The 15,865-nt window shown below is 37.0% G+C and overlaps 1 protein-coding gene and 1 pseudogene across 5 annotated transcripts in view; one reads left to right on the forward strand and one right to left on the reverse strand.

Annotated features, from left to right (window-relative positions):
• Positions 1-15,865, reverse strand: part of LINGO2 (leucine rich repeat and Ig domain containing 2) — a 1,449,181-nt gene that overhangs the window by 296,013 nt on the left and 1,137,303 nt on the right. The gene's annotated exons all lie outside the window — the stretch shown is intronic.
• On the forward strand, positions 4,329-15,044 carry LOC102270173 (U1 small nuclear ribonucleoprotein C-like; annotated as a pseudogene).

Raw genomic sequence — 15,865 nt, forward strand, 5'->3', positions numbered from 1 at the left:
GTGAGGACTATAAGATCCTGACAGATTAATGTCCTCTCTTTCCCTTTTGCAGGCTGAAGTCTGCCTTGAGCCTCCATCACTTCACAGGTAGATCATTTATCATTACAGATACAGGATCAGGTTTCTACTTCTGATTGTTACTTATTTCAAATATCCTTTGACTACACTTTGCACATTGGCTTGGACAACCTGAAACTTTTCTTCACTGGTGACCATTTACCAGAGTTCTAATCATTTACCTCTCTGAATGCCATTGGAGTCAAGCAGGCAGACACTCAGGTCTCCTGGTGGCATCTACAATGGATTGGCTTTTGCAGAGTTAAGATGACCTGACCCAAGGGCTACTGGCAAGTCAGTGGCCCCATCTTATTAAGTACCCCAGGACAATTCTTGAAATTCCACTGAAGTAGAAAAGTAATATTTTGGATGACTTTATATGCACCAGGTACCTTCGTAGGCCCTGGGCATATAGAAGGGAAGTAGAAAATAAATAATCTGTGCCTTCAAGAAGCTTAATACTCAGAACCACTAGCTGTTTTCCTCACACTTCCTCTTTCTTCAGCCTACATAAAGAATGGATGTTTAACTTGGGGCTCAGGTTATACTCCTTTATATTTCAAAATGATAAATAGGCTTGCCTTATTCCTTATTTTAGAGTTTCTTTTTTTAAGGTCTCATAATAGGAAAAATAGTACCAAGTAAAATTTCATATTATCACTGTCAAATTGTCAATATATTTATTTTTCTTGTTGGAGGCAATGTGAAAACATATTCCTTAAATTAAAATTTTCCTACAGGAAACCTGTCACATAGACCTTTATCAAGATTATATTATGGTTCTGTTTTGGCAAATAAGTTTAACATACTTCAAAAAGCTATCATGAAACAGCCTAGATATGTGGCTTTTCTTGTGAATTTTGTGTTTATACCTTTTATAGTCTTAAAGAGATGATAGTACCAGACCATCTTACCTGTATCCTGAGAAACTGTATGTGGGTCAAGAAGCAACACTTAGAACTGGACATGGAACAAGGGACTGGTTCAAAATTGGAAAAGGAGTACAACAATGCTGTGTATTGTCACCCTGCTGATTTAACTTCTATGCAGAGCATATCATGAGAAATGCTGGGCTTTATGAAGCACAAGCTGGAATCAAGGTTCAGTTCAGTTCAGTTCAGTCACTCAGTCATGTCCAACTCTTCGCAACCCCATGGACTACAGCACGCCAGGCTTCCCTGTCCATCACCGACTCCTGGAGCTTGCTCAAACTCATGTCCATCGAGTTGGTGATGCCATCCAACCATCTTATCCTCTGTCATCCCTTTCTCCTCCTGCCTTCAATCTTTCCCAGCATCAGGGTCTTTTCAATGAGTCAGTTCTTCTAATTAGGTGGCCAAAGTATTGGAGTTTCAGCTTCAGCATCAGTCCTTCCAATGAATATTCAGGACTGATTTCCTTTAGGATGGACTGGTTGGATCTCCTTGCAGTCCAAGGGACTCTCAAGAGTCTGATTCATGGGAGAAATATCAACCTCAGATATGCAGATGATACCACTCTAATGGCAGAAAGTGAAGATGAGCTAAGGAGCCTCTTGACAGGGATAAAAGGGAGGGTGAGAAAGCTAGCTTAAAATTTGACACTTAAAAAACTAAGATCATGACATCTGGTCCCATCACTTTATGGCAAGTAGAAGGGGAAAAAGTGGAAGCAGTGACAGAGTTATTTCCTTGGGCTCCAGAATCACTGTGGAGAGTGATTGCAGCCATGAAATTAAAAGATGCTTGCTCCTGGGAAAGAAAGCTATGACAAAAACCTAGACAGCATATTAAAAAGCAGAGACATCACTTTGCCGACAAAGGCCCATCTAGTCAAAGCTGTGGTTTTTCCAGTAGTCATGTATGAGTATGAGAGTTGGACAGTAAAGAAGGTTGAGCACTAAAGAATTGATGCTTTTGAACTGTGGTGTTGGAGAATACTCTTGAGAGTCCCTTGGACTGCAAGGAGATCAAACCAGTCAATTCTAAAGGAAATCAACCCTGAATATTCACTGGAAAGACTGATGCTGAAGCTGAAGCTCCAATACTTTGGCCCCCTGATATGAAGAACTGACTCACTGGAAAAGACCTTGATCCTGGGAAAGATCGAAGGCAAAAGGTGAAGGGGTTGGTACAAGATGAGATGGTTAGACAGCATCACTAACTCAATGGACATGAATTTGGGAGATAGTGGAGGACAGAGGAGCCTGGTGGGCTACAGTCTATGGGGTTGCAAACAGTCGGACATGGCTAAGCAACTCACACACACATGCATATTATAGATAATCCGTCTCAAACTGTGTTCTATAGAACAAATGGAGCTGATACGTACTGTGTACAAAGTTTTCATAGACTATTTAGATTATGAAAGGCCACACACCATATTTTCCTCTAATAGATTCACAATGTAGATTAAAATATTAGGGACTTCCTGGCAGACGGGTGGTTAAGACTCAGTGCTCCCAATGTAGGGGCACAAGCTCCATTCCTGGTGAGAGAACTGGATTCCATGTGCCACAACTAAGACCCAACAGGCAGATAAGTTAAAAAAAAAAAATTACAAAAATAAATAAAATGAAGATGTTAAAAAAAAAGACTAAAATGTTGAAATCTAAGTACTTTTGTAAGGAAGAAGAAAAAATAAAAAAGCCTGACTGAATGTTAACACAATGTTTTCCAGACTTATTTAGCTATGGAATACTTTAAAAAAAATGTAACACTGCTTTTCAGAATAGTAAACCATATAAAATCATTTTGCTGTTCATTTGTCTTCTATCATACAAAATGAAATTCTCCGGGACAAGGCATTCTTGGCATCAGTAATACAAAGCACGTACTCATCCCAATAGGTACAAATTAGTGAATAAAATACTACTATGAATATTTTAAAAACACTAGACTTATTTGGAGTTGTGTTTAGAAATGGTTTTGACTAGAAGCTCTGAACATGACCTAAAAAGAGTTGAAGCTTTTACTTTTCAAACCAACTTGATCTTTTTATTGCTTGTTCACCCGTTTGTTTTGTTGGTTATAAGTTCAGTTCCTACATGGGTTGGTTAGATTGCTCCTGTCTATAAGGTGTCTAAATCCTAGATTTCTGACCCATAAAATCACCATCACATACCTCATAAACACCTACAACTGATCTCCAGGAAAATAGAGGTGAATGCCACTGCTTCCTCGCTAAATCTGTACCTCTATTGCAAAACAAATAAGACAAACAAGTATGCTGCCACTTCAAAGGAAAAAGACCTCCCAGAAACAAACAAAAATTATGGATTATGACACATTTGTTTCTCCTAATTGCTGTGTGTGCCTGCTAAGTTGCTTCCGTCATCTCTGACTGGGAGTGGGTAGAAATGTGGGGATCAGAGACACAATCTATGAAGAAAGCATATTATTTTGTGGTTTGCAGTCAAGTGAGAAATACTCAGGGAATTTAAAAAATTACTAGTAATAAAGGGGGATATTAAAATTCCCACTTATTGATCTGAATTAAAAAATGCAGGCAATGTGAACTACAGCTATTTCTGGACAAAGGGTGAAACTAACATATTCAATGCTTTGTCTCACAACAAAAAAAAAAAAAATGAATAAATGCTGAAAATTAATCCCTGATCATTCTTATAGAGTCAGGAAGCACTTTGATTATCTCAACTTTATTTTACACTCACTACTATACCCAGTTATCCACTATTTTAAGTGATTGCTTATTTCCTCCAGAATACACTAAAGCATACCCACTTCCAAATATTCTAGTTTAAATACATTTTGGAAAAATACACTTCACATTCATCAGAAAATTGTATCTATATTACCTTCTGTAAAATGTACTATGGGTTTAGTTTTGAGATATGCTATGAATCCCACTTCAAAAGGGAAAATCCAGGGGCATGAATATATTCATTTCAAAAATAAAAATGAAATTCTCACAACAAAGAAAGACAAAACCATATACCTGAACACATTTCTTCTTTGATTAATTATTCAACAGTTACATTTTTGTGGCAGAATTGTTTCCCCATTCAGTAACTTTGAACCCAGTTCTACTCTGATTAAAAAACATGGTAAATGTAAGGAAGCACTGAATATTACTTTTTAAATATTGCTGTAACTTGGTATAAGTGTAATTTAAATACAGCATGAAAATAAATGACATTTTCAGGTGTAATATGACATTGTTCCTATAAAATTCCAGTCTAAGTCATAAATCACAGCCTTTGAATCAAATACCTAGGTGCAATGAGGCATTTCTAGCAAATAAGTCATTTTAACAATGAAAAACCCATTGACATGCAGGATTTTGCAATCAGAGGTTCTCAGCTGCTCACCTTAAAATTAAAATTTGAGTCAGGTAAGGACAAAATGAAGAAATCAGCATACCTCAGGTTTTATTTTAACCAAGGCACCTTCTGAATCTAATTAAAATTAGGTGTTTGTTTCTTTGTCTGAACCAGCAATTCCTATAATTGGGGTCCATTTAATTTGTTTGAGGAGGCCTTACAAATAGCTGTGAAAGAAGAGAAGAGAAGAGCAAAGGAGAAAAGGAAAGATATAAGCATCTGAATGCAGAGTTCCAAAGAATAGCAAGGAGAGATAAAAAAGCCTTTCTCAGCTCCTCAGTGATCAATGCAAAGAAATAGAGGAAAATAATAGAACAGGAAAGATTAGAGATCTCTTCAAGAAAATTAGAGATACCAAGGGAACATTTCATGCAAAGATGGGCTCAGTAAAGGATAGAAATGGTAGGGACCTAATAGAAGCAGAAGATATTAAGAAGAGGTGGCAAGAATACACAGAAGAACTGTACAAAAAAGATCTTCACGACCCAGATAATCATGATGGTGTGATCACTCACCTAGAGCCAGACATCCTCAAACGTGAAGTCAAGTGGGTCTTAGAAAGCATCACTATGAACAAAGCTAGTGGAGGTGATAGAATTTCAGTTGAGCTATTTCAAATCCTGAAAGATGATGCTGTGAAAGTGCTGCACTCAATATGCCAGCAAATTTGGAAAGCTCAGCAGTGGCCACAGGACTGGAAAAGGTCAGTTTTCATTCCAATCCCAAAGAAAGGCAATGCCAAAGAATGCTCAAACTACCCCACAATTGCACTCATCTCACATGCTAGTAAAGTAATGCTCAAAATTCTTCAAGCCAGGCTTCAGCAATACGTGAACCATGAACTTCCAGATGTTCAAGTTGGATTTAGAAAAGGCAGAGGAACCAGAGATCAAATTGCCAACATCCGCTGGATCATTGAAAAAGCAAGAGAGTTCCAGAAAAACATCTATTTCTGCTTTATTGACTATGCCAAAGCCTTTGTGTGGATCACAATAAACTGGAAAATTCTGAAAGAGATGGGAATACCAGACCACCTGACCTGCCTCTTGAGAAACCTGTATGCAGGTCAGGAAGCAACAGTTAGAACTGGACATGGAACAAAAGACTGGTTCCAAATAAGAAAAGGAGTATGTCAAGGCTGTATATTGTCACCCTGCTTATTTAACGTATATGCAGTGTACGTCAGGAGAAACGCTGGACTGGAAGAAACACAAGCTGGAATCAAGATTGCCGGGAGAAATATCAATAACCTCAGATATGCAGATGACACCACCCTTATGGCAGAAAAGTGAAGAGGAACTAAAAAGCCTCTTGATGAAAGTGAAAGAGGAGAGTGAAAAAGTTGGCTTAAAGCTCAACATTCAGAAAACTAAGATCATGGCATCCGGAACCCATCACCTCATGACAAATACATGAAGATACAGCAGAAACAGTGGCTGACTTTATTTTTCTGGGTTCCAAAATTACTGTAGATGGTGACTGCAGCCATGAAATTAAAGACGCTTACTCCTTGGAAGGAAAGTTATGACCAATCTAGACAGCATTGAAAAGCAGAGACATTATTTTATCAACAAAGGTCTGTCTAGTCAAGGCTATGGTTTTTCCAGTGGTCATGTATGGATGTGAGAGTTGGACTATAAAGAAAGCTGAGCGCTGAAGAACTGATGCTTTTGAACTGTGATGTTGGAGAAGACTCTTGAGAGTCCCTTGGACTGCAAGGAGATCCAACCAATCTATCCTAAAGGAGATCAGTCCTGAGTGTTCACTGGAAGGACTGATGTTGAAGCTGAAACTCCAGTACTTTGGCAACCTGATGTGAAGAGCTGACTCATTGGAAAACACCCTGATGCTGGGAAAGATTGAGGGCAGGAGGAGAAGGGGATAACAGGGGATAAGATGGTTCGATGGCAGCACTGACTTAATGGACATGGGTTTGGATGGACTCCGGGAGTTGGTGATGGATAGTTTGGCCTAGCGTGCTGCCGTTCATGGGGTTGCAGTTGGACATGACTGAGCGACTGAACTCACTGAACTGATAATTTGTTTTAATAAATATTTAGAGAACTCTATATGTGCACAAAAGACTGAGTAGAATGAAAGATGAGTAAGATCAATCCCTGCAGTTAAAGAGCTGAAAAATCTAGAAATGAAGAAAAGTCATGTACATAAACAGCATAATATTCCTTTATACCATGACAAGTTACCAAAATTAAGGTATGAGGTGAGGGAGATATCATATACTTTTAAAGTAGATAGGCTTCACTAGGTAGAGGTGACCAAGGAGGTATTCAGGGGAACAGCTGCAGTATGACCAATTTGGATAGATGAATAAAATTATCAGGTATTTCTAAAGAAGTGAACAGTTCAGTTGCAGGATAGTGTGATGGCTTGAAGACTAGAATCACCTGAAAGGAAGAATGCAAAGAAACTGGAGTAAAAGGGTCTTAACTTCTAATTTGAGGAACTTGTACTGAGTTAGGCAAGGAGCTACTGTGGACTATTGTAGCATCCTGACTACAGGACAGACTGAAATGATGCTGTGCAATAGAAAGAAGAACAGGATGGTTATCAGGCTAGATGGGATGGCAGGAAAGAAGATGGAAACAAAAAGAAAGGTTTAAAGATCAAAGCAATAATCCAGACAAGATTTCAGGAGAGCATGAACTCTGACAGTGGTTATGACAGTGGAGAAAAGGGGATGGATGCTGGAAACTTCACAGAACTTAAAGCATAAAGACCTGGCTGCAGATTGTATATAGAAAAAGAGAGAGAAAGAAGCTGGCTCTAATACTCTGAATTTGGATACATATTGTAATACTATTAAGCAAAATATGGAATTCAAATGTATGAATTTATCCTCAGAAATAAGATAATGAGTTTGGTTCTGGATATTTTGAGTTTGGGATTGCTAATGGTACCTGGTAGAGAAGAGTACAAGGAATTATAGACATAGATTGGATTAACATATAAATGTGGAAGTCATCTATGTACAGGTGGTAGTTGCAATCATTGGGATAGATGAGACAGCACAATTAGGGTACAGGAAATCCTATACCTAGGGTTTTATAAGATAAAAGTGTTTTAACATCTACTTTTGATGGGATAGGGAGAAGATCAAGAAAAGAGAAGGGCCAATAAATGAGAAAGAAAGTAGCAAAGAAAAAGAAGATACCTACAAATTAAGAAGGAATATGTTAGACGCTTTTGAACTGTGGTGTTGGAGAAGACTCTTGAGAGTCCCTTGGACTGCAAGGAGATCCAAGCAGTCCATCCTAAAGGAGATCAGTCCTGGGTGTTGGTTGGAAGGACTGATGTTGAAGCTGAAACCCCAATACTTTGGCCACCTGATGCGAAGAGCTGACTCATTTGAAAAGACCCTGATGCTTGGAAAGATTGAGGGCCTGAGGAGAAGGGGATGATGCAGGATGAGATGGTTGGATGGCATCACCGACTCAATGGACATGGGTTTGGGTGGACTCCAGGAGTTGGTGATGGACAGGGAGGCCTAGGGTGCTACAGTTCATGGGGTTGCAGAGTCGGACATGACTGAGCAACTGAACTGAACTGAAACATATACTGAAGGATATCAAATATTATTGGGAACTACTTTAAAAAACAACATAATTACAGGGATATATTGCACTCCTGTGCAATGAGACTGAATATTTAAAGAATAGCTATAGATGTCAAATTTCTTCAAACTACAGTGTATGTTAAAATGCAATGCAGATCAAATACCAACAGGACTTTTCTAGAAATTTGATAAAATTATGAGGATAGTTTAACTTGCTAAACATAACACCAGATAAAGGATAATACTGACAGTTTAAATGCAGTGAAAATGAAAATTTCTTAATAAGAGAAAGCAAAACAGGCAGCCACAGAAAGAGGAATGATGGAGGAGACTAAACCTAAGGACCAGAATTAAATCAAATGACCCAGGAACAGTATGGTTAATTAACTCATTGGTGGTTTTCATCAGAAACAGAGAATTCAATGTGTAATTGACATTAGTTAGTCCAAGGCCAATTTCTCATAAAATTTTAGACCTAGATTTGGTTTTTAAGATTTATATTGTTTTCAGGTATATAGATTTGCTGTCCGGCAGACCAACATTCTAATGGTAGAATCAGTTGGGTCACATCTCTAACATATGGGTTGTTGTGAAGATTAAATGAAATAATACATATAAAGTGCTTAGCACAACGTGTGGCACATAGCAAGTACTCAATATAGCAATGGGTATTATTATTACATGCAATAGCCCTTCCAATTTCAGATAAGGAATTTGAAGCTCTGGTAATTGACAAAGATCTAACAGGAGCTGGCAGAACAAGAACTAAAATCCAGAAATTCCCTGAGGTCACAGGCTATATTTAAACCCTAGTAAGCTTTTGGTCCTGCTTTATTAATACCATGAACTATGATCACCCTGCTGTGCATAGAATAGGAGCCCACGTAAAGGATAAAACAGAAGTTCAGCTTTTCTTTGCTGTTTTCCTCTAAGTTCTTTCACGTTATCTGGTTCAGCTATAAGTTAAGTGAGAATGGAACGTTTACACATTTAGTGATAGTTTTCTAAAACGGAAATTCAGATATAGTTGTTCTGTTGTTCCCTTCTATGTAGTTGGTATGTGTTGTTTAACAATAAAAGCGGTGTTCTTTTTTGTTATGTTAACATTAAATATTTAGACTACCCACCAAGTATTATTTGGAACTCAGCAATTAAAAAAAAAAACATTAAAAGGTTCCTAAAAGAACTATTTAGAATCCCTCTAGTTAATAGTCACATACTATGTAATCGAGTTACAAACAGATCTTCCGCTAGAGGGCTTTTGCTCTGGTTACAATCCTTTCGCGGATTTCAGTGTGAGCAGTATGGATGCTTAGTTTTTTTTGTTTGTTTGTTTTTGTTTTTTAAATTTAAATTTTATTTTATTTTTAAGCTTTACATAATTGTATTAGTTTTGCCAAATATCAAAATGAATCTGCCACAGGTATACATGTGCTCCCCATCCTGAACCCTCCTCCCTCCTCCCTCCCCATACCATCCCTCTGGGTCGTCCCAGTGCACTAGCCCCAAGCATCCAGTATCGTGCATCGAACCTGGACTGGCATCTCGTTTCATACATGATATTTTACATGTTTCAATGTCATTCTCCCAAATCTTCCCACCCTCTCCCTCTCCCACAGAGTCCATAAGACTGTTCTATACATCAGTGTCTCTTTTGCTGTCTCGTACACAGGGTTATTGTTACCATCTTTCTAAATTCCATATATATGCGTTAGTATACTGTATTGGTGTTTTTCCTTCTGGCTTACTTCACTCTGTATAATAGGCTCCAGTTTCATCCACCTCATTAGAACTGATTCAAATGTATTCTTTTTAATGGCTGAGTAGCACTCCATTGTGTATATGTACATCTGACTGGTATTCAAAGGAGGGCTACAGAAAGACAGCTGCAAAGGAGCCACGTCTACTGAATGGCTGAAATGCAAGCCACGCCTCCCCAAGCCACGCCCCCTCCACCATCCGTCATGCAGCAAAAGCATGAGACACTATGATGGCAACAGGCTATTAATTAATTAACCAACGTAAACAAGGCTTTATTTTTTTTCTCAAAAATAAATAAAAGCACAGTTTATGTAAAGTCTCATCTTAATGGTTCCATCTATTTACAATTCACTAAACAATGTACCAGCCTTAGTAAGAGATGGATCCTCTAGTTTTGAGTCAGGTACCTACCTAAGGGAAAGTTCCCTACTCTTAAAACAATCTAGTATAAATTCCCTCTGCACAATATCTTACGAAGGAGGCACAAAGTCACTGGAAGAAAACTTGTACTACATTTTATGATTTTGTAAGGCAGCTCTGCCTCTATCTTTAAAACACTCTCTGTGTTAAAGAGATCAACTTTTTTATTCATCCAACTTTCTATATAGCTTCTACCTTTGATCTTGGTTTTGCCCTGTGGAATTACACGGACTCACTCTGATCCCTTTAGCACACAACAATATCATGACTTCACTCCACACATATAGTCCTTCTTTTGGTTTAAATATTTCTTATTCCTCAGGGGAAAACGTTAGGATTTAAAATTTTATACCTAGGCCATTATTGTTTCTATGAAAAAGTCAAAGTTCAGAAAATATTAAATCTATGTGTCATTCTTTAAAATACTATCTGCATCTATGTTTAAGTAGCTTGCTATTTAAGTTTCAAGAGTGGGGAGCTAGGTCGCAAACTTATGATAAATATCAAAATTGCTTAGTTATAAAGTTAAATCTAAAAAAATAGCTGAAGATGTGTCGACAGCATTAAAAGTGTGAAAAATTATTCTTAAACTAGAATAAGATTTAGAATAGAATATGATTTTAAAATATTTTAGAGTTCTATATACACATATTTAAAAAGAAAAGAATAGGGAAAATAAAAGTAGGCAAAATTTCTCCTCCTAACTATGGAGAAAGTTAAAACATATAATTTTGTTCTTATTTCATTAAAGAGGTGATTTTAAAAAAGTGACAAAGTTCAAACGGTGTACACATATTTCCCAAAATGTTGAAAATAAAGCAAATAGTCTTGGGTTATAGCAATAAATACATGGTACATTTCCAGTAAAAAGTCTCTGATAACTTTACAAGGAAAAATAAAATTCTAATATATATGGTTTACAAGAAAATCACTTAAAATAAAAGTAGAAACAAATATTAGAGTAGCAAAGAAGAACAAAAATTCCAGGAACGAGAGTACTAATTTTAGACAGAAAATCAGACATGTTGTGAACACACACAAAAAAAGTGTATCTTAGTAAACATAAAATATCCAGTAACACAGTCACAGAACTTGGGAACTGAATAACTTAACATCAAAGTGTACACAACGAAACTGAAAAATACAATGATGATCAAACAGAAATACATCATTAGTAGGAAAACTCAACACATTCTTTCTCAGTTTTTTAATAAAGTAAAAATAAAAATCAAAAATTAAGTTATAGGAATTTAAACAAGATTAATAAAGTAAATATTGAACCACATACCACCCTAATAGATAATTCATCTCTTTTCATGTTTTCATAGTTCATTAATAAAAACTGATAACAGAAATAATTATAATTTAATTGACTTCCATAAAAGAACATCTTGTACAGACAAATGATCAAAAAAAGGCAATCAAAGAAAAATAACAAAAATTCCAACAACGGACAAAAATTACTTCTCAATTCTCTTAGGTTTAAAGCGAAAATCAAAACTACAATTGCAACTGCAGGTTGTATTAGAAGTGAAAACAATTAAAATATCTCTTAGAAAAACATGAGATATTAACCAAATATACTCTCAATTTCACATTTATACCTTTAAAAGCTTTTTAACAGACAATATAATAAAAGGAATAAAGGAAACTAAACTTTATATTAGAGAATTTGCAAACAATTTATTCAACAGATTCAATGAAAGAAGATGAAAAATTATTTATATTTATACATACACAGAAATCAATTTAAATGTGAAAAAGGTTGAATTCATAAATTAATTAAAAATTGACTCTTCAAAAACATAAAAATAAAACGGGTAATCTCCACGAGGGAAGCTACTCAAAAATTAAAAGTGTAGATAGGTTTCTAACATTAGAAAGGAAAAGGGAATAGATCTCATCTCTGTCAAATATGAAATTATTAGTTCTATTTCTGAGGTCTAATGTCTTTTATAACCTAATATCTCATATTTCAATTACAGTGGCTTTATAATGTTATTTGATATTTGATAGGGTAAATCCCTGGGCTTCCCTGATGGCTCAGTAGTAAAGAAGCTGCCTGCCAATGCAGGAGACATGGGTTTGATCCCTGGGTCCAGAAGATCCCTTGGAGAAGGAAACGGCAACCCACTCCATTACTCTAGCCAGAGAAATCCAATGGACAGAAGAGCCTGGTGGGCTATAGACTACAGGGTCACAAAAGGGTCAGACATGACTTAGCGACCAAACAGCAGGGTAAATCCTCACCTTAACAACTTAAAATACATTGAATATGACCATCCAGCTTTTATTTTTAGTAAATTTTAATTTTAAATTATTGAAAACCTCAATATTTATTGAGATTTTAACTGTACAATAAATATATAAAATAATTTACATTTGTAAAGTTCATCTTTCCACACAGGAAATGAATTTGAGTCCCAGTTTATTTCCACCTTCTTGTACATTTAACGAAAATGCTTTGTTCTTTCCCTATAACATTCACATATTTCTTACTACAGTTAACCCTTAAGTATGCATTACACATTTTGACATCAAAATTTGTCCCATCACAATTTCTTGCTTATTTTTAATGGTATGTAGGGTTAGACTAACAAATCAAAAAGATAATAAAGCAACTTTACTAGTGAAACAAATCATATATATATATTTTTGACAAGTATCAGAATTTCAAGTTTGGCCATTATTTACTCATCACATTTCTTAAATTCCTATCATAGAAGATAATGAAAACACATAACACGGAGATCTCAATATACCATTGGAAAAGCTTTGATCAGGATTGAACAGTGGAAAGCTTGAGGATAAAGAGTAACAAGATCAAGAGATTAGCCTTGGAGAGAAAAATGCTCTCTCTATGATCAGAGAAAAATGGTAAAGGTCTGCCAGGATATCATCGAATTAGAGGGTGAAGGGGGCCTGCAAGTTGATGGACTTCAGAAAATGTGCTTAAAAGTAGTATGTGTAGGAGAGAAATTTTCCCTGTATAGAAGTCATTCACTGATAAACCATTTCCAAGTAAAACTGAACTTTTAGAGGAACGATGTGGGAAAATTAATGTTTCTATTGAAATTAAAAATTATAAATACTTAAATTTTCTGAAATGTTAAAGGGATTTTAGATATTTTCATGAGAAAGAAGTGAGAAATTATTCTCACTTACAAAATTAAATAACAAATAAGATTAATATTTTCAGCCATGTCATACATTTGGAAACCTGCATAAAATGGTATCCTCAGTTCTAAGATATGGTACTCTCTTCCTTAATGTGTTTCAAAGGACATATTCCCACATAGGTATAGTAAAACTTTCTATTTGTGTAATGATTTTGTAAGGCTACTTGCAAAGTTCTATTATCTTTCACCATATTCTGTGAGATAAGTAAGGAAAAGGGGCCATTAACTCCATTTTACAGATGATACCATCAAGACACTCAATTCTAATGACCCTTAGCATGATTATGATGAAAAGGCACATTCTGAATTCTAGGCATCTTATCAAGAGGATGCTTCTCTTGCTTTAGTTATATGTCTAGCACTATCCTTTATACTAAAATGTTCTCTAATATTTTCAGTGTTAGTATTTAAGGTTTATATTTCATGAAAACAATTTAGTACAAAACCATCCTTATACTGTCAAATTCAAACCCCACGCTAATAATGTCTATATAACTATCTCTTATATATGACATCTTTTTCATGGAATTCGGCATGGAAAAAAGCTGAAAAATTGCATTATTTGGAAAGAAGGTCATGCCAATTGCATTGCTGTGAATATTAATAACAAGCCTCCCATTTCAATGGAAAATATCTTAGGGTCATCCAAATCTGGAATGATCTCTTTAGTCTTTTAGAACAAATTAAGGGCTGGGGCTTCCCTGGTGGCTCAGATGGTAAAGAATTGACTGCAATGCAGGAAACCTGGGTTCAATCCCTGGGTTGGGAAGATTCCCTGGAGGAAGGCATGGCAACCCACTCCAGTATTCCTGCCTGGAGAATCCCCACGGGCAGAGGAGCCTGGGGGGCTACAGTCCATGGGGTTGCAAAGAGTTGGAGATGACTGAGTGACTAAGCAGCAGCATACTGCTCTTAAGACAGATACTGTGACAGCTTAAGTATGTATGTTTCATATCTCCATTAATATAAACGACATGTATACTCTAAACAACATATATATCTTTGTCCTCTACTTCATCCCTTGTTAAGAAAAAAATGATAGACAACCTAACTGAACAAACTTGAGCTACAGTGAGTTTGGGCAGCTAAACATATTCTACTTCCTATTCACAGAATTTTTATACTACAGAGGCCATTAGAGTCTTAAGTTACATTATCAGAAGTTTAAGTATATCTGGGGCAGAGGAAAGGCACTCCCTAAAACACCCAACATACAATCCTATGGGGAACAGAGCTGCCAACGGCCTGCGGAGCAACATGCCTGTTTTATTGTGACTACTGTGATCCATTCCTCACCCACGATTCTGCCTCCGTGAGAAAGACACACTGCAGTGGTAGGAAGCACGAAGAGAATGTGAAGGACTACTATCAGAAATGCATAGAAGGGCAGGCTCAGGGCCTGACTGATAAAACAACAGCTATTTCAACAAGGAAAGATACCTTCTATTCCATTCTCTGCTCCTCCTCCTGCAGGGGCAATGATCCCACCTCCCCGCAGTCTCCCAGGACCTCCTGCCCAGGGATGAAGCTAGCACCCCACATGGGGGGCCCTCCCATGATGCCAATGATGAGCCCTCCTCCTCCTGGGATCATGCCAGTGGGACCTGCTCCTAGAATGAGGCTGCCTATGGGAAGCCACATACCCATGATGCCTGGGCCCCCAGTGATGAGACCTTCTGCCTGTCTCATGATGGTGCCCACCTGGCGAGGAAAGACCTGACCAGAAAGATAAAGAGTTTGGAGAGCCTCTTCATATCAATTTTACATTACTTGCTTTATGTAAAGCATGATCTTCATCAGAAGATCATGGCGCTGTGACTTGGGGTGTTTCCTAAGAGAATAACAAGGAAAACGTGTTCCCCCTTCCTATCAAAATGAGAGTAGTTTTGGAGGGAAGTAATGCGACCCCCCCCCAAAAAAAAAGTAATTTTCATTTGTATTGTGAAATGTGAAAATAAAATTTTCAACTCTTTAAAAAACAGTCCTGTGGGAAATCATGTAATCAACACATATATAAAAGCCTGACTTGATTAAAAAGGAAAACCAAAATGATAGGTATCACTATAGAATAGTCGGGTGAGTATAAGTTTGACCTGCAGGGTTACTTCCATTTAATGCATATTAAAAGTTCCTGTGCTGATTCAGTCAGTGAAGGTAGGTTTCTTATTTAACAATGCTAGTGTTGAGAAATAGCAATTTTTATAAACAAACTAGAATTAGAGATCAGGCCACAATCAGCTTTGGAATACCAAGCTGGGAGATAGTTATTAATCATCGAAAAGAAAAAACCAAATAATAAGCTTTCTAGAGCTACTCTAGACCATGGTGTTACTTAGAACACCTCCTCCCCTCACCCAAAATATTTGTTGTTCAGTAATTCAGTTGTGCCTGACTCTTTGCAACCCCATGGACTGCAGCACGCCAGGCCTCCCTGTCCATCATCAACTCCTGGAGTTTACTCAAACTCATGCCCACTGAGTTGGTGATGCCATCCAACCATCTCGTCCTCTATTGTCCCCTTCTTATCCTGCCTTCAATCTTTCCCAGCATCAG

The sequence above is a fragment of the Bos mutus genome, chromosome 8 (genome assembly GCF_027580195.1).
Source record: "Bos mutus isolate GX-2022 chromosome 8, NWIPB_WYAK_1.1, whole genome shotgun sequence".
Lineage (NCBI taxonomy): Eukaryota > Metazoa > Chordata > Mammalia > Artiodactyla > Bovidae > Bos > Bos mutus.